At 43.2% G+C, this 24,067-nt stretch overlaps 1 protein-coding gene across 1 annotated transcript in view; it reads right to left on the bottom strand.

Moving 5' to 3' along the window:
• Window positions 1-24,067, bottom strand: part of DTL (denticleless E3 ubiquitin protein ligase homolog) — a 75,833-nt gene that overhangs the window by 987 nt on the left and 50,779 nt on the right. The window contains exon 16 of the transcript XR_009219850.1: window positions 2,152-2,266. The gene's annotated coding sequence lies outside the window, so the exon portion shown is untranslated. The remainder of the gene's footprint in view (window positions 1-2,151; window positions 2,267-24,067) is intronic.

Genomic DNA, 24,067 nt, shown 5'->3' with positions numbered 1-24,067 from the left:
TTACATTCCCACCAGCAATGTGTGAGTGATCCCGTTTTTCTACATCCTCACCAGCATTTGATGTTGTCACTATTTTTTTTTTTTTGTGAGGAAGATCAGCCCTGAGCTAACATCTGATGCCAACCCTCCACTTTTTGCTGAGGAAGACTGGCCCTGAGCTAACATCCATGCCCATCTTCCTCTACTTTATATGGGATGCCGCCACAGCATGGCTTTGACAAGCAGTGCATCGGTGCGCGCCCAGGATCCGAAGTGGCAAACCCCAGGCCACCACAGCGGAGTGCTCGCACTTAACCGCTTGTGCCACCCGGCCAGCCCCACTATTTTTTATTTTAGTATATGTGTAGTGATATCTCATTGTGACTTTAATTTATATTTCTCTAATGGCTAATGATATTGAACATCTTTCCATGTGCTTATTTGTCATCTGTGTATCTTCTTCAGTAACATGTCTGTTCATATCTTTTGCCCATTTTCTAACTGGATTTTTTTTTTTTTACTATTGAGTTTTAAGAGTTCTTTATATATTTTAGATACTAGTCCTTTGTCAGACATGTACTTTGCAAATATTTTCTCCCAAGTGTAGTTTGTTTTTTCATCCTCTTCACATAACAAAAGTTTTTGATTTTGAGCAGGTCAGATTTATCAATTTTTTCTCGTATGGGTCGTGCTTTTGGTGTCAAGTCAAGGAACTCATTGCCTAGCCCTAGATCCCAAAGATTTTCTCCTATTTTTTTCCCTAAAAGTTTTATAGCTTTACATTTTACATGTTAAATGATCATGATCCATTCTGAGTTAATGGAGTATGTTTTAATCCCAGTCAAGATAAACTGTTTCCTCTTCCAGGTGAAAAAGGCCCAGTGTAATCAACTTTCACAAGTGGTTGGCTTGTGTCCTTGAAGGATGGTGCCATATTGAGAGCTGAGCATCAGTTTATGTTCCTGGCAGGTTGGTCATCTGTGACCAGTAGCTAGACTAGCCTTTGTGATATGGAGTTTGCACTGAGGTGGCCAACGACAGAGGCCACCTGACATCAACTGGCTGAGTCATTCTGTCTATTTGGGTGTTTAGTGGCAGTTGCTTTCTGGTGGTCATTAACACATGGTAAAAAGATCTTCATACTTCATGCCCACTTCCATAGGTCTATCCGTCTCTCCCCCAGCCTCCTTGTTCCTTATCTTCTAATCTTTCCCCTTCCCAGGCCCCTGACCAATACAGCCAAGCCATTCACCACTATGAATTCTTCTATATTCTTTACCTCAGGCAATTTCTCTTTCCTCACAAGGGAATGACAGATGCATGAAAGCCCTGTCTATTGTGAAGATTTCCCCTCACCGGTGTTTTTCATCACTGCCCTCAAATGGGCTGTAACGCAGAACCAGTCTGTGTGTGGTTTGACCCATCCATGAACCAAGCATGGCTTTTTCCTCCTCTATCAGCTGATCATAAGGGCCCCCCTATGTGGCCAAAAGTGTGAGCTGAGGGGGAGGTGGTAGACGACATAGGTGTCTGGAAGCTACAAAGTCTTTCTGACCTAGCCTCAAAGTCAACACAGTATCACTACCTCATTCAATTGGTAGAAGCAGACAAAAGCTTTCCAAGATTAACGAGGAAGGGATCAGATTCTCCCTCTTGATGTGGGAATAGCAAGATCACATTGTAGAAGAGATTGTGGGATGGGAGCTATTGGGTCATCTTTGGAAAATACAGTCTGCCACAAGGTCTCTCTACTCTGGCCGGTGGGAATTTGAATGATTCCCAGCCCTGCACGAGCTCTAGGAATTTTTCAGTTTACAGCTCCCCAGTAATTGTTCTTTCCCCAGCAGTTTTCTTTGTCCTGGACTAGTGAAGTGTCACCCTATGCACGCACAGACTGGTATTCAGCCAAAGACTCAACTCCTTATACGAAGCTCTTTCTTTGTGTAGCTCCCTCCTTTTTGGCATTTACCTAGCAAATTCTCGCTGACTTGGCTTCCCCCAAATCTAAAGTTTGTCTCCTCAACTCAGCAAGACCACTGGGTTTTCTCAAACAATCTGTAAAATTGCAGTGGTGCCATACTGCGGGCTGAGCAATCTGAAAATTGCCTCCACAGTTGAGGGCTCACCTCATTTGTTTCCCTTCCCTTAGGGACCACAGTCCTACTTACTTACAAGATTACTGCCTCTTGTCCAGTGTCTGGAAATAGTTGTTTCATATCTTTGATCCAGTTTTTCAGTTGTTTATGGTGAGAGAGTAAGTCCCGTTTTTCATGGGTGGAAGCAGAGCCTGAATATATTTTGAAGATAAAGCCAACAGGATTTGATTAGGAGTTGGATGTAGGTTGTCAGAGAGATGTCAAGGATAACTTCAAGTTTCTGGCCTGAAACTGGAAGGGTGGCATTGCCATTACCCTGAGGTTAGATCCGATTTGGTGTGTGTTGGGGGGGGAGAAGGTAAAATTAGCAGTTTAGTTTTTAAAATGTTAAACTTGAGATGCCCATTAGACATCCAACTGGGGATGTCAATTTTTCAGTTGGATATACAAGTCAGGTGTTCAGGTTGGAGGTCAGGCTAGAAATATAAAATTGGGAATTATCTCCGTGTAGATGGTATTTGAAGCCATGAGTCTGAATGAGATCATTAAAGAAATGAGTGTAGGTAGAAAAGAGAAGTCCAAAGACTGAGCCCTGGGGCACTCCAAGATGAGGACTGACAGAGGACCATTGTATTAAACATGGATATCACTGATGACCATTGCAAGAGCTGTTTCAGTAGAATAATGAAAGGAAAAGCAAGATAGGAGTGGGTTGAAGGGTAAATGGGAGGTGAGAAAGTGGAATTATTTTGAGGAATTATATTGTGTTGAGGAAAAGAGAAAGAAGGCCACAGATGGAGGATGTATGTTCAGGGATTCCTTTTTTATTGAGAGAGATATGAATTTGTTTCAATAACCATAAAATGGATCCAGCAGAGAGGGAGAGACTGGATACACGAGAGACAGTGGATAAATTATAGGTAAGGTTCATGAAAAAGTTGGGGAGGATGGGATATAGAACACAAGTGGTGGAACTGCTCTTGGTTAGTTAGTAGGAAGAAAAACTTTTCAATTGTAACAGGAAGCAAGAAGGAAGGGTGAAGGTGTAGGTAGGTTTAAACATTTGGTAACACAGAGGAAGAACTCAAAGATGATGCCTTGTGTGGCAAGTGAGTGGGGATGTAGGAGCATCAGAGGTGTCAGGAGAGTGCAGAGGGTTTGAAACGGTTGTTAATAGTAGAAGTGTGAGCTGACCAGGGAAATGTAGAAAAATTTTCAACCACTCTTTGGTCTCATGTGGAATTGGTGATCCTGAATTATAGTAGAACCAATCTGCCTGATGGGGAGACTTTCTTCAGTAGTATTTGTTTGCTTGGGTGCAGGTAAAAAGGAAGCAGATAGACTGGTTCATTTGGGGTTGGGATTTAGCCATACAGGAGATGAAAATTTCTCCCAGCTGTTTTCAGGCCTGGGTAGATGGGGATGAGCCAGCTGCCTAGCTCTCCTATGGAAGCACAGTCAGAGGGAAATGGGAAAAGGGTGGTTCCTCTGTCCTTACTAAATGAGTTTCCCTGTAGTTCACCTTCCAAACTTCCTGTCCCTGGGAGAGCTAGCCCTTTGTTAGCCTGACAGATTCCCCACCATGTAGAGCTAAGCCCCGCATAAGCTGTTTGCTGTTTCTGCAGGCTTGTCAGGAACAATCCCTTTCAGTCTTCAGAAAGACTTTCAGTCTTTTTATACATGCTGCTTCTTGATCCACACTGTGCTTGTGAGTACATAGCAGGGATGGGGCTTGACCCCCCGAGGAAGGTCACTGTTAAGGTCTAGTGAGAACAAAACAGCCTTCTTTAATGTTGCAACTCACTTGATACTCTGGTGCCAACACTGCCTATAAGAAGCAATGGGGCTTCTCTTTCCTCTGGCCCTTGGCTTCTGTGGAAAGCAAAATAGAATGGAGATACTTATTTTCTTCAGCTTTGGGCTTTTTACCCAAGGAGGAGAAACAGTGCAGCCAAGTTATAATTTGTGCATGTGTGACATTCCTAACCTGGTTGCTGGGCCAGAGTTGGCACTGAGAAGGGAAGGGCTGGTGGTGGAGGATGGAAGGAGTGGTGGAATCAGGTTCCAGCTCAGGCACAGGCCTCAGCTGTGGCTTCTACTGCTTAGAAAACAGAGGAGAGAGGGTGAACACAGGGGTGAGCCACTGGTGAAGAGTGGACAATGTGCCCCAAGCAGGTTGGCTTTGGGAACGGGCTGGCCTTGGGAAGAGAGCCATCCCCCACGCTGACCCTGACATATGCACTTCCAACCAGGGAAAGGCCAACCCGTGTTCCCTGTGTGTCTTTGATTCCTCTGGGCAGGGAACCCCATTAAGTGATAAGCCAGCTGCTGAGGAGTGGGTGGTCACTTGCCATCTCTGGGCCTGTTACTTCATCTACAACTTGAGACTTGAACAGGATGATTTCTAAGGCTCCTTATTCTGGCTGTATATAAATCTGATTGAACTGGAATATCAGATTTTAATTGTTTTATGGTCATTGGATCCCAAAGTTTTAACACAAATTGGATGATAAACACAGAGTCCCAGCACTGGTCACAGGGCTGGTGGAGGGAAAGAGGGGAGGAGAGAATAACTTAGGATGGCTCCACCCTAAAGAAAAGGTTGAGCCCCCACGGCTCTAACTTCACTTTTTAGGCCTCAGTTTCCTCAACCATAAAATGAGACTCTGAAGCCTAGAAGATCTTTAAGATGCAGTTCTGATTTTCTGTGCTGAATGTCTCTGTCCTCAGGCAATTTTGAGCCCCAGTGGATAAATACTTAGTGAACTATTTGCTTGGCACATGTGCAGGGCTATAGTGGAACATGATTCCTATCCTCAAGGAGCTCACAACGTATTTAAAAAATAATAAGCCACACACATAGGAAAATATAGTATAACGTACAATATCATCCATGGCCAAATGAATAATATAGACACCACAGGATGGCTCTCTCTGAGCATGCTGCAGGCTGGGGGAGCCATGAGTAGAGCTTGCTTCCCTTTTGGCCTCCTGCTACTTCAGCTCTCAGAAGGGGCTTTGTGGGGACCAGACTGCTGGGTTCAGTTCTGGCTTTACCACTTATAAATTTTAAGGAAGTTACTCAACCTCTCTAAGCTTCAGTTTCCGGATCTTTAAGAGGGAGTTAATAAAAGCACCACCTTGCCGGTTGTTGTAAAGATTAAGAGAACTCTTGACAAACTAGGTATAGAGGGAATGTATCTCAACATAATAAAGGCCACGTGTGACAAGCACACGGCTAATTATCATACTCAACGGTGAAAAGCTGAAAGCTTTTCCTTTAAGATTTGGAAAAAGTGGGGCTGGCTCGGTGGCACAAACGGTTAAGTGCGTGTGCTCCACTGCGGTGGCCCGGGGTTCACCGGTTCGGATCCTGGGCGCGCACCGACATACCACTTCTTAGGCCGGGCTGTGGCAGTGTCCCATATAAAGTAGAGGAAGATGGGCACAGATGTTAGCCCAGGGCCAGTCTTCCTCAGCAAAAAACAGGAGGATTGGCATCGGATGTTAGCTCAGGGCTGGTCTTCCCTCAAAAAAAAAAAAAAAAAAAAAAGATTAGGAAAAAGATAAGGAAGCCCACTCTCGCCACTTTTATTTAACACAGTATTAGAAGTCCTAGCCAGAGCAATTAGGCAAGAAAAAGAAATAAAAGGCATCCAAATCAAAAAGGAAGAAGTAAAATTGTGTCTAGTTGCAGATGACATGATACTATACATAGAAAACCCTAAAGACTCCACCAAAAAGGATTAGAACTAATAAACAAATTCAGTAAAGTTGCAGGATATAAAATCAATATACAAAAATTGGTTGTTTCTATATATAATAATGAACTATCAGAGAGAAATTAAAAAAAAATCCCATTTACAATTGCATCAGAAGAATAAAATACCTAGGAATAAATTTAACCAAGGAGGTGAAAGATCTGTACACTGAAAACTACAAGACACTGAGGAAAGAAATTAAAGAAGACACAAATAAATGGAAAGATATTTCATGCTCATACATTGGAAGAATTAATATTGTTAAAATGTCCATACTACTCACAGCAATCTACAGACTCAATGTAATCCCTATCAAAATTCCAATGCCTTTTTCACAGAAATAGAACAACAATCCTAAAATTTGTATGGAACCACAAAATACCCCAAATAGCCAAAGCAACCTTGAGAAAGAACAACAAAGCTGGAAGCATCACACTTCCTGATTTCAAGCTGTATTATAAAGCTATTGTAATCAACACAGTATGGTACTGGCATAAAAACAGACACATAAAAACACATAAAAACAGACACAATGAAAAACATAAAAAGACACATAAAAACAGACACAATGAAACAGAAGAGAGTCCAGAAATAAACCCATGCATACATGGCCAATTAATTTTTGACAAAGTAGCCAAGAATATACAATGGGGAAAGGAAAGTCTCTTCAATAAACGATGCCGGGAAAACTGGGCACCCACATGCAAAAGACTGAAACTGGACCTCTATCTTACACCAGACACAAAAATTGACTCAAAATGGATTATACACTTGAACGTAAGACCTGAAACCACAAAAGTCCTAGAAGAAAACATAGAGGGCCGGCCCCGTGGCTTAGCGGTTAAGTGCGCGTGCTAGGCTACTGGCGGCCTGGGGTTCAGATCCCGGGCGCGCACAGATGCACTGCTTCTCTGGCCATGCTGAGGCTGCGTCCCACATACAGCAACTAGAAGGATGTGCAACTGTGACATACAACTATCTACTGGGGCTTTGGGAGAGAAAAAGGAGGAGGATTGGCAATAGATGTTAGCTCAGAGCCGGTCTTCCTCAGCAAAAAGAGGAGGATTAGCACGGATGTTAGCTCAGGGCTGATCTTCCTCAACAAAAAAAAAAAAAAAAAAAAGAAAAGAAAACATAGAGAGAAACCATAAAACTCCTAGAAGAAAACAAGCTCCTTGACATCAGTATTGGCAATGATTTTTGGATTTGACACCAAAAGCAAAGGCAACAAAAGCAAAAATAAACAAGTGGGACTACATCAAACTAAGAAGACTCTACATAGCAAAGAAAACCATCAACAAAATGGGAAGGCAACCTATGGAATGGGAGAAAATATTTGCAAATCATATATTTGATAAGGGGTTAATACCAAAATATATAAAGAACTCATACAACTGAATAGCAAAAAAACAAGCCAATTGAAAAATGGACAGGGGCCGGCCGGGTGGCACAGTGGTTAAGTTTGCATGCTTGCTTTGGCGGCCTGGGGTTTGCAGGTTCGGATCCTGGGGAAAAAAAAAAAGGGCAGAGGAACTGAACAGACATTTTTCCAAAGAAGACATACAGATGGCCAGCAGGTACATAAGAACGTGCTCAATATCACTAATTGTCAGGGAAATGCAAATCAAAACCACAGTGAGATATCACTTCATACTTGTTACTGTTAGAATGGCTATCATCAGAAAGACCAGAGATAAAAGTGTTGGCAAGGATGTGGAGAAAAGGCAACCTTTGTGTAGTGTTGGTGGAAATGTAAATTGGTGCAGCCACTATGGAAAACAATACCGAGGTTCCTCAAAAAATTAAAAATACAATTACTTTATGATCCAGCAATCCCACTTCTGTGTATATACCCAAAAGAAATGAAAACAAGATCTTGAAGAGATATCTGCACTCCCATGTTCATTGCAGCATTATTCACAATAGCCAAGATATGGAAACAAACTGTCAATGGATGAAAGGATAAAGAAGATGTGGGGTGTGTGTGTGTGTGTGTGTGTGTATATATATATATATATATATATATATGCGCAATGGAATATTATTCAGCTATGAAAAAGAAGGAAATCCTGCCATTTGCCAACAACATGGATGGACCCTGAGGGCATTATGCTAAGTGAAATAAGCCAGACAGAGAAAGACAAGTACTGCATGGTATCACTTATATGTGGAACCTAAAAAAAAAAGTCAAACTCATAGAAACAAAGAGTAGGAAAGTGGTTGCTAGTGGCTGAGGGAATAGGGGGAGGTTGGTAAAAAGGTACAAAGTTTCAGCTGTAAGATGAATAAGGTCTGAGGATCTAATGTGAAATATGGTCATTATAGTCGATAACACTGTATTGCATAATTGAAATTTGCTAAGAGAGTAGAACTTTTATGTTCTCACCAAAAAAAAAAAGACAAATATGTGAGGTGATGGACGTGTTAATTAAATGGATGGGAGGAATTCTCTCACAGTGTATACGTTTATATCAAATCACCATGATGTACACTTTAAATATCTTACATTTTATATCTCTATTATACCTAAATTTAAGAAAAAGAAAGTATGGGGCCAGCCCGGCGGTACAAGTGGTTAAGTGCGTACATTCCGCTGCGGTAGCCCGGGGTTCACCGGTTTGGATCCCGGGCACGCACTGACGCACCGCTTGTTAAGCCATGCTGTGGCAGCATCCCATATAAAGTAGAGGAAGATGGGCATGGATGTTAGCCCAGGGCCAATCCTCCTCAGCAAAAAAGAGGAGGATTGGCATCGGATGTTAGCTCAGGGCTGGTCCTCCTCCTCAAAAAAAAAAGAAAATATAAATTAAATTATAACATGCTCTTAATGAGAAGGCATTCATCTTTTTATCAGCAAGAAGCAACCTTTTTAATTAGAAACAAATAAAAATAAAAAGCTATAATCCAAACAAAGAAAAAACATTAGTGAGATTATCCATGTAAGGTATTTACATAGTGCCTAACACACAGTTAGTGCTCCATAATGATCCCTTTCCCACCCTGATCCCCAAAGAAGGCCAGCTGTGGGAATGTGACTCCAGATTAGGTAGGGCTCAGGACAGCTGGCCTGGTCTGGTGTGACCCTGGCTTAATGCAAGATCACCCCATTGAAAGTCTATGTTCGTGTGTACGTAGGACCTGCAGTGGCAGGAGTAGAAGGAGTAGACTATTGTCTGGGACGAGACTATTGTCTACTCCTAAAGGTGATCTCTGCTCTACCAGCAAAAGGCTCCAAGTGCAGGTGGAGTCAGTTCAGGATGAGAGAAGATCTGTATGCAAGTGAAAGAATGTCAGGGAGTGAGGACAAGGAGCAAGTTGGTGGGGTACACAGGGTAGGGTCAGAACAGGGCCTGGAGCTTGCTCCTGGCACATAAAAGAGCTAGTTCCGCCTGCATTTAGTATGGGATTGTGGCTCCCTTGTTGAGTTTAGTTGTTTAGTCCTAGTATTTGCCCAAACTTTTCAAGTTGCTCTATTTCACAGTCACATGCCCACCCAAGACGAGTCTGGAATTGAACTGGCCATAGGTGGTATAGGACCTTAAAACTGTCTCCTTCCAACTCAGTTCATGGCATGAAAAGACCTTGAAGCCATGGCCAATGGAATCCCTGAGTGTGGATAGCATCTGAATCCATATCTGTGTGTAGTGAGAAAAAGATACAGTGTCATAAAAGGGGATGCTGGCACCAAATGTGTGTGTGTGTGTGTGTGCATGTGTGTTTGTTAAGGAAGGTTTGAGCCTTATGGTAAACAGTACCTAGTACAGTGCCTGGCATACAGTGGACATCAAATATGTTTTTTGGATAACTGAATAAATGAGCAGATGTATGATAGACACTCAGTAACTACTGGCTGCCTATCTTGGTTCTTGTCTTTAAAAATGGGGAGAATATAATTTCCTCCATATATAAAGTTGATATTCCTGATTCGCCATTAAAAGACACTTGGTGGGCCGGCCCCGTGGCTTAGCGGTGAAGTGCGTGTGCTCCGCTACTGGCGGCCTGGGTTCGGATCCCGGGCGCGCACCGACGTACTGCTTCTCCGGCCATGCTGAGGCCGTGTCCCACATACAGCAACTAGAAGGATGTGCAGCTATGACATACAACTATCTACTGGGGCTTTGGGGGAAAAAACAAAAGGAGGAGGATTGGCAATGGATGTTAGCTCAGAGCCTGTCTTCCTCAGCAAAAAAAGAGGAGGATTGGCATGGATGTTAGCTCAGGGCTGATCTTCCTCACACACACACACAAAAATAAATAAATATTTTCTCAAAAAAATAAAAAAATAAAAGACACTTGGTATTTATGTGGTGTGACCTGGGCTCTAGTCCTGGCCCTGCCACTAATTAGCCATGTGACCTCAAGTAAACGACTAGTTTTCTCTGTGCTTCTTTTTTTCTTTTTAACCTACAAAAAGAGGAAGTTGAACTGAACACATGCTAAACCTCCTTCCAGGTGTGAACTTTTGAGATTATTCTGTGGTTTTGAGATAAGAGCTCTTGTGTGCAAGGTCAACTCAACCACATAGCGACCACACCCATGAACCTTGTTCCATTAGCATTGTGCTGGAGCTGAAATGCCTTACAGTAGCTTGAGTCAGGCATTCTTAAACATAGGTCTCTGGAGCCTCCAAGGTCCATCAATGGGCTTCATTGGGTGTGTAAACTTGCAGCTTCTCCCCACACTCTTATAAGCAACATTTTGTGTATAAGTATCTTGTTAAGTTTTCTGGAGTGTAGGTCCCTACATTTCGAAGATTCTCAAAAATATGGATAACCCCCAAATGTTTAAGAAATCCTTGAGCTTTTCAGAGGACAAGTGTAGAAACCTACGTTCCCAGCACTATTGCATTTAATCTGATAAATAAGTGAACCTTGGTTGTAGTCACGCAAAACTAACGGAATTCAGAGCAAAGGTCTGGGCATTCCTATGGATGAGACAGTCATTTGGACTACAAGTGAGTCTGAATCCCTCTTGATAGATCAATGACAGGAAAATCCATCAGAAGTCCTGACTGAAGAACAATAATCTTTGAGCTGGGTAGAATTCCACCCAGGTGGGGTTATCACAGAGAGGTCTCAGAAAAGTCGCCCCAGTGTAATGATAATCTCTACCTGATGTAGTGACATCCAAGACTGTCACAGAGAGACAGGTGGCAGTGATGGAGAAGGGACCCATGTTTGTAGCCATCAACGGTTTGGTTCTTAGACTGGCACAAACCAGAGGCAAGCAGGCAGAGGGGGCGCCAACTGAAAGAGGCAGAGACCCCATTCGGCTCTAATCACTGCTGTGCTGTAAAGTTCTTATGATGATTCAGCACAAACCACCCAACCCTGTTGGATCCCAATTCCTTTACTTCATAGGGGTATTTAATATAAGAAGAGAGAACTTGAATTCCTAAGAAGAAATCCCAGAGAATTAACAGGGTTTACTTTTTAAGGAAAGGGGGAGGTAAATAGGAAGTCAAGATATATATATATTTTTTATAATTTTATTTTTTCCCCCCAAAGCCCCAGTAGATAGTTGTATGTCATAGCTGCACATCCTTCTAGTTGCTGTGTGTGGGACGTGGCCTCAGCGTGGCCGGAGAAGCAGTGCCTCAGTGCGCACCCGGGATCCGAACCCGGGCTGCCAGCAGCGGAGCGCACGCACTTAACTGCTAAGCCACGGGGCCGGCCCTGAAGTCAAGATATTAATGGAGATTCATCTAGAGAAAGACTTGGGCGTCCTGAATGGGTGTCAGAGAGACTGGGGGTTTATGGCAACCAGACCTATTAAGAGCTACAAATGTCCCCAGGGCGGAGTCTTTGGATCTATCTGTTCAGCAGCAACTAACCCAAAGGCTTGTTCCAAAGGCTCTCAGGGCAGGTTAGCTCAAGTTGCCAAAGCCCTGTGCTTATGGGGTCACAGGTTTGATCTTGGTGTATATGCGACTGTTCCACATTAGATTGAGCCCTAGCCCCAGCCAGCAGTCACACATGAGCATCACTGGGGACACACAGGGGTCTGGCTGGGAGAGTGTAGTGTGGATCCCCACCTTTGGAAACCAGCTCAAAGTACAACTGAGCTCAAACTACACACCTTGACACCTCAGGTTGGAGCAGAGTGTTTATATTCTGCATGTCATCGTCATTTTGCAGTAATTTTAAAAGAATATGTAAGCAGGGAGAGAAGACAGGGTTCACTCCTACGGGCCTTTAGGCTCAGGCCCTAGCCTAGAGGATTGACCAATTGGACTGATCAGCGATTCTCCTTCCAGAAGTGAGTACTCAGAATTCCCCGTCTTTGGGGAAATCACAGAGCTCTTCTTTCTTGCAGGGCCTGTCTCTCTGGGCACCTCAGCCAGAGCCTGCAGGGCTGGTCACCCAGGCTCACAGTGAGAACTGCAGCTGAGTGTCAGGTACACAGAACTGGAGGGCTGGGCCTTTGACGACAGCTCCCAAAATAAGGTGCCAAGTCCTACTTCTCACTTTCCCCTTGCGCACCGTGAGACGCTGGCACCACCTTCGGAGCCATTACTCAGCAGCCTGAATGTACAGAAATAGGCCGAGTGCGCTGACCCAGGAGGTTACAGCTCTTTCTTCCGCCAGGGTCCTGTCCTGGGGTGGGGGGCCCAGGCAGGGCTGTGCGGGAACGTGACCTGGCCTCCCACTCTCACTTCCTGTCAGGATGTAATCCTATTAAAGGACAGGACTTCACTTAAGTGTTTCCAGGCCTTTGAAGGTGTCCCCTTGCCCATGGGCAAGTTAACTGGTGAACACACTTTCTTACCTTCTCCGCCTTTTCCACACTGACTCTTTCCACCTTCTCATCCTAAATGAAAACCTGGCCTGCGTTGTTCTCCACCCTTCTCCAGAGCGGGCAGCTTCTCTCTCTCCCCTGCTTGGTTCTCAAGGTCAGAACAGGTTGGCATTCTCTGAGCTCCTATTGCTTCTCCGGGCCATGGCTCCCCTATCCCTCCTGGGCACAACATCTCATCTTACTAGCCACCCTGTCCATTTGATTGTTTACTGATCTTGAACACTCTCCAACCCTCTTCAGTGGCTTAACACCTGCCTCACAGCTTTCCTGGCCACTGCATCCCCACCACCTGTTTTTTTTTTTTTTTTTTTTTTTTTTTTGTGAGGAAGATCAGCCCTGAGCTAACATCCATGCCAATACCTCCTCTTTTTGCTGAGGAAGACTGGCCCTGGGCTAACATCTGTGCCCATCTTCCTCCACTTTATGTGGGACGCTGCCACAGCATGGCTTGACAAGTGGTACCTCGGTGCATGCCCGGGATCCAAACCCAGACCGCCAGTCGTGGAGTGCGCGCACTTAACCGCTACGCCACGGGGCCCGCCCCTTTACCAGCTGTTTTTGATCCTTCTGATATGCTGGCTTCACCACCATTTTGAAAAACTACAAATAACCCTAAATTCTGCCAAACGTGTCACTCACTGTGAGGAACATAATTCGGACATGGGCATGAGAATGACCCATGTCATCTCAAATTCTTACAACTCTATCCTGACCACAACCTACTTAACTTCTACCTGTCAAGGTTTTTCTTCCTCACCCTCCCCAGAATCTCTAGCTTCCTCCATATCCAGCCTGGACCCCTTGGCCTGCGGTTTCCAGGGTGTCCACGGATCCCTCATTCTTTATTCTTCTCTGGGTCCTTCCTTCCTGACTTCCCATCTTGGGTAATTCCTAACTCAGCTTTCTTTGCCTCTGCTCCCAGATTGCTGAGCTCTGCTGGAAATGTACAAGCTTTCTGTGGTGTATGAGCCCTCAACAAACCATTCCATTAAGACCATGTGTGTCTCTTCCCCACTATTTGCTCTTCAAGGTAGGAATTTTGGCATCCCAGAACAATTATAAAAAGTTAAAACTTGTCTAGGCACTTTACATATACTTACTCATTTGATCCTTCAATGACAATGAGGAAAGTAGTTATTACACTTCTCATTTTTTGATGAGGAAACTGAGGCTCAGAGAGATTACGTAAATTGCATAAAGTCACAGCATTAGTAAGTGGCAGAGTCAAGATTAGGGAATCTGGGTGAGATATTACACTATGTCTCACCACAAGATGATCATAAACTCTGTGGAAAGTTTGTTGACTTGCATCAGAGGTCCTGCTGCAGTTCAGCAGTCTTTTAAATCATCCCTTGCTCACTCCTAATTGGACATACGTATATTTCAATTTTGACTATTATTTCTGGTCAATTTAGACCAGAGACCACAGGCATCACTTCAGAAGTCCCAGTGACCATCTAGAATCTGAGTATCCTTCCATTCTCTCCTGCCTCGTGTCTAAATCAGCTCCCACATGAGCTTCCCTCAGGACAACATATACCATAACCCTGGATCCCTCCAACTGGTTAGCTGGTCTGCAGTGTCCCAGTCTCCATTCTCTAGGGAAGGGAGAAGACACTGCAATTCTCATAATGGTTATTTCAAGCCATTTTCATGTGAACTGTCTTTGGAGGCTAGGACTTAAATCTCTCCTCTACTACTCACTGTTTTCCATGGGCAAATGATTTAAACTCAAAGAAGTTTAGTTTCTTTATCTGTACAACGGGAATAATAATAATAATAATCCCCTTAATAGGGTCATATTATTAAGAGCCTAGCATAGAGCCTGGCACAAATTAGGCACTATAAATATTAGTTCCTTTTCCTTCTCTTCCCCACACCCATCCTTGTTTCCTTTTTTTTTTTTTTTTGTGAGGAAGGTCAGCCCCGAGCTAACATCCATGCCAATCCTCCTCTTTTTGCTGAGGAAAACTGGCCTTGGGCTAACATATGTGCCTGTCTTCCTCCACTTTATATGGGACGCCGCCACAGCATGGCCTGACAATTGGTGCACTCGGTTCTGGATATGAACCCAGACCACCAGCAGGGAAGCGTGCGCACTTAACCGCTATGCCACAGGGCCGGCCCCCCATCCTTATTTCTTTATTCTCTACAGATGACTTCAAAACCTTCTTTTTGGGTGATTCCCTCAACTTCCCTTATATCTCTATCAAAAACTTCTCATTTACAGTACAATTTTCTCAAAAATGAGTTGGCACTTTGAAGGCAAGAGACTTAATGTTTTTCAGACCCACTGTCACAATAATTCCACTTGTAGGAATCTTTTAGGAAGAAGTAGTTGGAAATGTTTATGTGCATTCTATGTATAATATTCTATAACATAATTACACTAAATATATTTTAAAATATTCTATATAATGTATAAGATTCTATATTCCATATTCTATAAGATTCTATATTCTATATTCTATAGACACACAAAGATGTTTGTTGTGGGATTATTTATCCTAGAAAAAAATACATTTTCTCTGTATCTGTGCTCATTATTTCGTCCTTCCCTCCTGCTTCTGAGAAACAAGTAACCCTTTTCTTCCCAAGATTCAACTAGAAGTATTTTTCAAAATAACAAGATTAATATATGCTTATAGAAAATCTGGAAAATATGATAAAAAAAATCACTTATGAGTCTGTTCTCCAGTGCTGACTACTACAGTACATTTCAACACACATAAACATATACATAATTCATTTATACCTTTTAAAACAAAATTAGATATTACGCCAATTATTTTGTAATTTATATTATTTCCTATCTTTTTCCTATCATTACAATAGCATCTTTCCTAATGGCCATATCTTAATTTATCTAACCAACATCCTATGATTGTTAGAAGCATTTAAGCTCTCTTTGTGTTCTCAAGATTATACACAGCACTGTGCTTCTGCAGCTCCATTTTGGGCACTTCCTAAATTATTTCCTTGCCCGTCTCTGTTCCTGATACCATCCCCCACGCCTCCATTTCTATTATTTGTTTTTTTTTGTGAGGAAGATCAGCCCTGAGCTAACATCCGTGCTAATCCTTCTCTTTTTGCTGAGGAAGACCAGCTCTGAGCTAACATCTATTGCCAATCCTCCTCTTTTTATTTTCCCCCCAAAGCCCCAGTAGATAGTTGTACGTCATAGTTGCACATCCTGCTAGTTGCTGTATGTGGGACGTGGCCTCAGCGTGGCCGGAGAAGCAGTGCGTCGGTGCGCGCCCAGGATCCAAACCCGGGCCGCCAGTAGCGGAGCGCCGGCGCTTAACCGCTAAGCCACGGGGCCGGCCCCCCACGCCTCCATTTCTGAGACCCTGACCCATTGCTTCTCCATCTCTCCCATAGCATGGGCCTTTGCCTCTGGTCAGGCTCCTGCCCTTTGGCCTACAAACATTATTACAAACCTGCTCCAGGCATATCTATCCTTCAAAACTTTCCCCCTTGATTCTTCCGGCCTTTCTCAGCATCCCTCTGTCCCCTCTGGCCTCACAGGTAGGGCTCTTCCTTCTGCTTAAGGCAAAGTTCTGGATCCCCTTCCTTCCTGCTTCCATCAATTATCCCCACTCCTATCTTTAAACTCTTCCTCTTTCCTGCCTCCTTTCTCCTAGCCTATACATTTACTTAATCTTTCCCATCCACAGATCTTTTCCAGACCATGACTTTCCCCCTGCCTCCCAGCGTCCATCCTTTCTTACTTCTCTTTTCAGCCAAACTCCTTGGAAAAGTAAATTGCACTTGCTATGTCCCATTTTCTCCCTGACACTGTCACCTGGCTCCAATATTACCTTCTAAATTGTCAAATGCAATTGACATTATTTGTTCTTATCTTGCCTGACTTTATTCAATTTTACTCCCTGAACTCTGTCCTGGAATGTCTCTTCCTAAAATGGCTCCCTCTCCGACACTTCTGTCAGCTCTTCTTTCTCTAATCATCCTGAATGTGGGCTTGTCACCACACTAAGGGTTCTCATAGTGCGGTTCTCAGACATCAGCATGGCCTGGGAATTTGTTAGAAATGCAAATTTTCAGGCCCCACTTCAGACCTCCTGAATCAAAAACTGGTGGGGTACTCACTCAAGTTTGAGAACCATTGTGCTACACATTCTCCCTGGCCCATTTCCTCTATTAGCTTCACTTTAACTATTCTTTTCACACCTTATACTCCTAAAATTCTTTCCATCTCAGACTGCTCTTGAGAGCTCCAATCCTCTACATACAACTACCGATAGGGCATTTCCACTGGCTACCCATTAGGTTTCTAAAGGAAAATAATCTCCTCCCATAATCCTGTCATTTCTATTGTATCCCTTTCCTCCCAAATGATGCCATCTACCCAGTTGCCAGTGCCAAGATCCTGGGATTCCTTTGATTCCTCTCTCGTTTACCCACCTAAAAAAGCATTAGTTTGCCATTTCAGGAGTCTCTCTCAAATTGGCAATGTCCTCTCACCTGCATTGCGATTACTTTACATCAGGCCCATCCTCCTTACTACTTGGATTACTACAATCACCTTCTAACTAGGTCAATGGCATGGAGTCTGGTCCCTTTCCAATCTACCCTCCACATTGCTACCAGAATTACCTTTCTAAAATAAAAGTCTGATTGTGCTTGTCCCCTGCTTAGTCCCTCAGTGGCTGTCCAGTGCCTTTGAGATAAAGCCCAAACTTGGTATGGTGGCACTGCAGGGGCCTTGATGTCCAGACCCCTGCTTGCCTCTGCAGCCTCCTCTCCTGCTGTTCTTTACATGTTCTCTCTGCTCCAGCCCTAGGGGGAAACTGGAATTACTCAGAGTTCCTCAGACAGGCTACTCTCTCACACCCTCAAGCCGTTGTTCATGCTATTTTGCTATTTGCTTTGTGAGGAATGCCCTTCTTTCACATATTATCTGGGAAATTTTTTCTTCTCTAGGGCTCAGCTCTGAGTCAGCTACTGTATAAAACCTTCCCTGGAGGCCCAGGCTCAGTCCCATGTGCTCCCACAGCCTCCACGTCATGACTTCATCAGAGCCCTTATCACATTGTGTTCTGTTCTCTTGCTGTCTGCCCTAGGCATCTGGGAGCAGCCTGAGGACAAGCCTGTATGTTATCTTGGTTTAGTGCAAGGCCTGACACACAGTAGCTGCTTAACAAGAGGAAGACTCCTTTCTCTTTTCTTGGAAGGAAACTATATTTACTGCCTATTTCCTAACTACCTCTATTTTTTCATTCCCACCCTTGCTAACTGCCTAACAATCTGGCCTTATCTATTTAAGCCTTCATCTTCAACTTCTCTGCAGCAGTGAACCACTCACTTCTCAAAAAAATTCTCTTCCCTGGGCCCCTGAGCTGACACTTTTTGAGTTCTCTTGACTTTCTGGTCTGCACTCTGACCATGCTTCTTCGTGCTTTTTTGCAACTGCTATGCCAGGCACTATGGCAAGCACAGGGATGGGTGGTGGAGGTGGGATATGTGCAGTTATGTGCTAGTAAGCTGGCTCTCTGAGAAGAAAAAAGGTCCTGATTTGTAGCTTTTGTCTATTCCATAATGTAAATACTCTCACCACGACTGATTTCAGGTTACCAACATTTAACAATCAGCTCACGAAATTCCTGAATATTTAATAATTGGCTCTCATGAGTATAAGCCAGCTCCAGCACACCACTGGACATGCAGAAAAATGAATAAGACCAGTTTAACATCTAGGAAGGTATAATGTAGTGGAGGGAACATAGAAATAATTATAAAAAAATGTGATTAGCACTATTATAGTGTTTAAACAAGGCACTATGGGGTTGAGTGGAAGGAAGGCTTAATTAGGAAAATCTGCGAATACTTCCTATAAGAAGGGAGGGGGGTTTGAACTGGACCTTAAAAAACGAGTACTTTAAAGGCAGGCATAAGCAGGAAAACGATTCCAAGCAGAGGAAACGTCTTGAACAAAGGCAGGATAGTTCAGTATTTAGGGGAAGGGCTAATAAATCAGTAGGACTGGGATGCAAGGAATGTGGGATACCAGAATGGATTCTGCCACTATCTAGTTTTGTGACCCTGGTGAAACTGGTTAACTTCCCCAGGCCAGTTTCTGATTCTTTAAAATACAAATTTGGGGGCCAGCCCGGTGTTCGCTGGTTCGGATCCTGGGCGTGCACCGACGCACTGCTTGTTGAGCCATGCTGTGGCGGCATCCCATATAAAGTAGAGGAAGATGGGTACGGGTGTTAGCTCAGGGCCAATCTTCCTCAGCAAAAAGAGGAGGACTGGCATCAGATGTTAGCTCAGGGCTGATCTTCCTCACACACACAAAAATATAAATTTGATTTCTATGACCCATTTCTGCCTTGATTTGATGATTGACCCTGGGAAGAGAAAGAAACCACAAGAGTAGGGGAGAAGGACAAAGGAAGAAATGTATATAGTGTGGAGATTTTAGGTAGCTAAACGCTCTAGTGTTGGCAATGCTGCAGGAGCCTCCCTCTGTTAGTCTTCCCTGCTGACTTCCGGCTCAATCTCAGTTATGAAAACCCTAAACCCATGTTTGAGCCATTGCATGGTTTGCTGAAAGCTCAGTTCTTTTCTTTTAAAGTTAATAAATATACTGAATCCTGACAGTATATGTAGAGACAACTTAGTTCATCCATCTGCTTTGAGAAAACAGAGGATTCTCCTTTTTTCTTAAAAAGTATCAAGATCCCATAGGCTCCCCTAGTAACTTACTCCCTTTGAATAATTATTATTGAGTCTATTTAGAACTCCCCCATCCCCACCTCTTGTGTATCTTCTCTAGAGAACTATCTGATCTTCATTCCTTTTTAAAAACATTTTGAATCATAAAACATACACAGAAGGGGCCGACCCGGTGGCGCGGGCGGTTAAGTGCGCACGCTCCGCTGTGGCGGCCCGGGGTTCGCTGGTTCGGATCCCGGGCGCGCACCGACGCACTGCTTGGCAGGCCATGCTGTGGCGGCGTCCCATGTAAAGTGGAGGAAGATGGGCACAGATGTTGGCCCAGGGCCGTCTTCCTCAGCAAAAAAAGAGGAGGATTGGAGGATGTTGGCACAGGGCTGATCTCCTCACAAAAAAAAAAAAAAAAAACAACACAGAAAAGTGCATAAAACAAATGAAAGATATAATTATAGAGCAAACATCCATGTTAACCACCAATCAGAGCAAGAGACAACCTTGCCATAACCTAGGAAATCCTCCATGTGTTACTTCCCAAGCACAACCCTCCAGAGGGAACCACTGTCTTGACTTATTAACTATCATATCTTTGTTTTGCCTTTTACCACCCATGGATGTATCCCACAATACTAGTTTAGCATTGCCTGTTAACACTTGATATGAATGGAATTATATTGTATGTATTTCTTTGTCTTTGCTTCTTTTGCTTAACATTCTAACATTCATTCACAGTGCCATGTATAGTTGGTTCATTCTTTCTCATTTCATGGTTATATATAGTAGAATGAGTATCCCATGTTGTCCATTCTACTGTGGATGGACATTTGGGTTGTTTCTAGCCTTTGCCTAGTGTAAACAATGCTGCTATGAACATCTGTGTACATGTGCCCAGTTACGTGAGCTTCCCTAGGGTACAGGGGTAGAATTATTGGATCATAGAGTATGTGTATCCTCATCTTTATCCCTCATTCTCTCCCTTGTTTGTGGGCAAAACTTTCTCCACTTTTTCTTTTCTAAAGAATTTTAACTCCTGTGCCTTGGTTCCTGTTTTTCTAACTTTCAATCATGTTTGTCAATCTTCTTTTTTTATCAGTACTGATTCCAGCTTCTACATCCGTGTACCACCTTCCTCCTGTAGTTAAGAATGGTTTCCTCTCCCAAGGAGTAATTCTTTTTTTATTATTTAAATAGGAAATGTATTTGGGACATTTTGAGAGTTCTCTTTCGAATGTGCACAAAATGGAAAGCACATATTTGATTAATAGAGAGCCAGGGAAAGGCTTCTTTCTGTGAGGCATTATAGTATGGGAATTGGAACCGTGGGCTTTTGAGTCAAACCAAATCCACAAGCTGCCACTTGCTGGTTATGTGTCCTTGGGCAAGTTACTTCTTTTGTGCTTTAGTTTCCTTATCTGTCAAAATGTGGATAACAAGTACACCCACTTACAGGGTTATTGTGTGTATTATAAACATTCTTTACATATAAAACAATCTATAAGTTTGATCAAAGTTTGAGGTTTACAAACTTGATCTTCAGGCAGGATGAAGAGGAAAGACAGGCATTCAGAATGCCTTCAGGTTGTATAGTGAAGATACATACTATGAGTTTGTATCCAGTGATTATACTGAGCCTAAACACTCTGTCCACCCTCCTTGTGGGGTGGCTGGCTGGGGTAGGAATGTGAGATGCTGCCTGTGGCCACAGAACACAGAGTGAAGTGAATTGGCTCATTTGGGAATCAAACCCACAACCCTGGCTTCATGCATTATTCAATTGGCCAAAATGACATGAAAAAGGAAAAAGTGAATGAGATTAGAAATGCTGTCAAAGTAAACGGGAAGGCAAGAGGACACCACAGGATAACTCAAATTAACAAGCTGCTCTAAATGCATCCTCTCCTTGTGTAATTTATTGTACAGGAGAGTTGGCTGGAATAGAAACCATTCCCAATCATCAAAAAAACCACATTCTAATTTTCCTTATCCTGCAGGCACTCCATGTATAATTCCAGACTTTGTTGCTTACATTTCTTGGTTTTAGGAGATAGTTTTCCAAAGCCAGATACTTAATTACAGGTGCAATACTTCAAGGCGATGACCTAATTAGGGAGCTGAGAAATGTTTATTATAATCATCTTCTTCCTACTCTCACCCTGAAGTTATTCATTTTGACTTGTCTGCTAGTCAACCCCTGTGAAAACATTGACTTTTGGACTCTGAGTCTCTTATTCCCTATCTTATTCCCTATAAAGCTATCTAAATCTAACAAGGCTTTTGATGAAGCAGCACTTCCAACTTGACATTAACTGTTGGGCCAAATGTTGACCCATTACAGAGGCAGCAATGTCTACTGGATTTTAATTTTTTCAGTTCCTGAGCCACTACTAAATTATTTCACAGTTACACTTAGTAAATCCTCCTATTATGCTTCTTTTCAAATAATTCTTGGAAAATTTGTATTTGAGTATATTGTAGGTGATGGGAAAAAGGTGGAAGAGAAATTAAAAAGAGGAAAAGAGTAGTGCTGAATGATTATCGAATGATGTGGCATGACAATATTTGCTAACTTCACATCAAGATAGCAAGGCCAGATGATTTATTGTTTGTTGTTTCACTAACATATATAATCTGGTAATATATTATTAGAGGGAAGGGCTCTATAATTACTTTTAGACTCTGACTTTAAAGTAAGGCTGTTAACAGGAAAAAGAAAATCAGGGCCGGCCCCGTGGTTTAGCGGTTAAGTGCGCGCGCTCCGCTGCTGGCGGCCCGGCTTTGGATCCCGGGCGCGCACTGACGCATGGCTTCTCTGGCCATGCTAGGGCCGTGTCCCACATACAGCAACTAGAAGGATGTGCAGCTATGGCATACAACTATCTGCTGGGGCTTTGGGGGAAAAATAAATAAAATTAAAAAAAAAAAAAAAAAGAAAATCAGCCCTTAACATTTCCATTTGAATTGATAACTTGGGCACAAACCCATGAAGGAGATCCATGGTGGTGGGACTGTCTGTTTGGAGAGGTGCAGATGCCAGCTCCTAATAAGAGAATGCCACATTCTGTAAGTTCCCATAAATTGGAAACCAAGGTCTTGAACAGCAGCAGTGACAGCATAATTTCGTGCTCAGATGCCAACGGAAACCCCAGTGTTGGGTTTGTCCACCAAAATGTCAAAGAAACCTTGATGGCGGGTATTTTGGCATTGCTGTGACAAAGGCAACAAGTATTATTGGCATCAAAAAGGAGCCCAGGGAAAAATCTCATTAAATGCAAGAAAAGACTCTAGAGTCTACACAATACTTCTCAACTGAATATTTGAATCTTGCATCCTACAAAATCAGAGCTACTAAGAGAGCAACATGGCCTGCTTTGAGATTCACCTCTTATTTTATTGGCCTACTCACTGGCCAGGGAACACAATAGCCTAACAAGTGATCAAGAGTTGGTGCTAAAGGCCAGCCAGCTGCAGCTTCCTCTGTAAAGGTGAACACATCTTAAACAATGTAGCAGAACTGGGGGCAGCAGAGAGGAAATGGGAGGGTGGGCTCTGTGTGAGCAAAGGCTTTGGCTTGCTTAAGAGTTCAGGTTAGACTTGCAAATTAGAGCTTCTTTAAACAGTGGCTGAGGCCACATATGAAATTACCTCTGTAATTTTCATGTGTCCCTGGTGGAAAAAGAGTCATGAATCTCAAACACCTGGGGAATTGGAGATTTTTTTTCCAGAGGCCTACTTGCTCCTTTTGAAAAGTGCTACCAGGACTGGGAGGCCCAGGCAACATTTGCTAAAATAACAAAACAAAACAAAACTTCCCAGGTGATTCTGATTTAGTTCCCATACCTTTGAGGGCCACAGCTCTAGTGGAATGGGAACAAGAATGAGTTTGAAGAACTGAAAAGTCCTTAAAATCCTTATGTCCCTTTATCAAATATGGATAATAACCCTTGCCCTCCCTACCTTATGAGAATAACAGCTAAGAGTATTTGTTCAATAAATCTTAGCTCTTATGTACCAGGCACTGTCCTAAGAGCTGTGCATGTAATAACCACCTAATCCCATTTTACAGATGAGAAAAATGAATCACAGAGAGGTTCAAGAACTTGCCCAAAGTCACACAGCTAGGGCTTGGATTCAAAGCCAGGCAGTTTGGCTCTAAAGATCATGTTTTTAACTAATATTTATAATGTAAAGAATATAACAAAAACATGCATGAGAAAAGCATCTCATTTTGAAAATTTAAAGGTGCTCTAAGCAGCAGTTGAATGAAGTTCCTGGAGGGAAGAGTCTGCATCTAGATAGCACTTGCCACATAATAGCTGCTCACAAACAACTTCATTCAAAGGACTCAAAAATCTGATCTTTGCCTGTTTCTCTCAAAGGCTGACTTTAGCCTACTGACGTGCCATTGGATAAAGTGACTCCTTCGACAACCAAAAATAAAGGGAAGAACTCTTTGCAGATCAGGTGCCTCACACAGGGCTTGACACCCAGGTGAATAAATAAACGTTGGTTGAACTGAACACCTTCCAGTCAAAGGCATTTTGAAATGAGCTATTCATATTCCACCAAACAGTCCAAATACAAATTATTTAGAATGTCAAAACAGGAAGGGGCATGTGACAAGTTAAGGAAATTAAAGAGAGGGCCGGCCCTGTGGCTTAGTGGTTGGGTGCGTGCGCTCCGCTGCTGGCAGCCCGGGTTCGGATCCCAGGTGCGCACCAACGTACCGCTTCTCCGGCC

The sequence above is a fragment of the Diceros bicornis genome, chromosome 4, assembly GCF_020826845.1.
Source record: "Diceros bicornis minor isolate mBicDic1 chromosome 4, mDicBic1.mat.cur, whole genome shotgun sequence".
In the NCBI taxonomy this organism is placed as follows: domain Eukaryota; kingdom Metazoa; phylum Chordata; class Mammalia; order Perissodactyla; family Rhinocerotidae; genus Diceros; species Diceros bicornis.
This window is presented reverse-complemented; position numbering and strand designations above follow the sequence as displayed.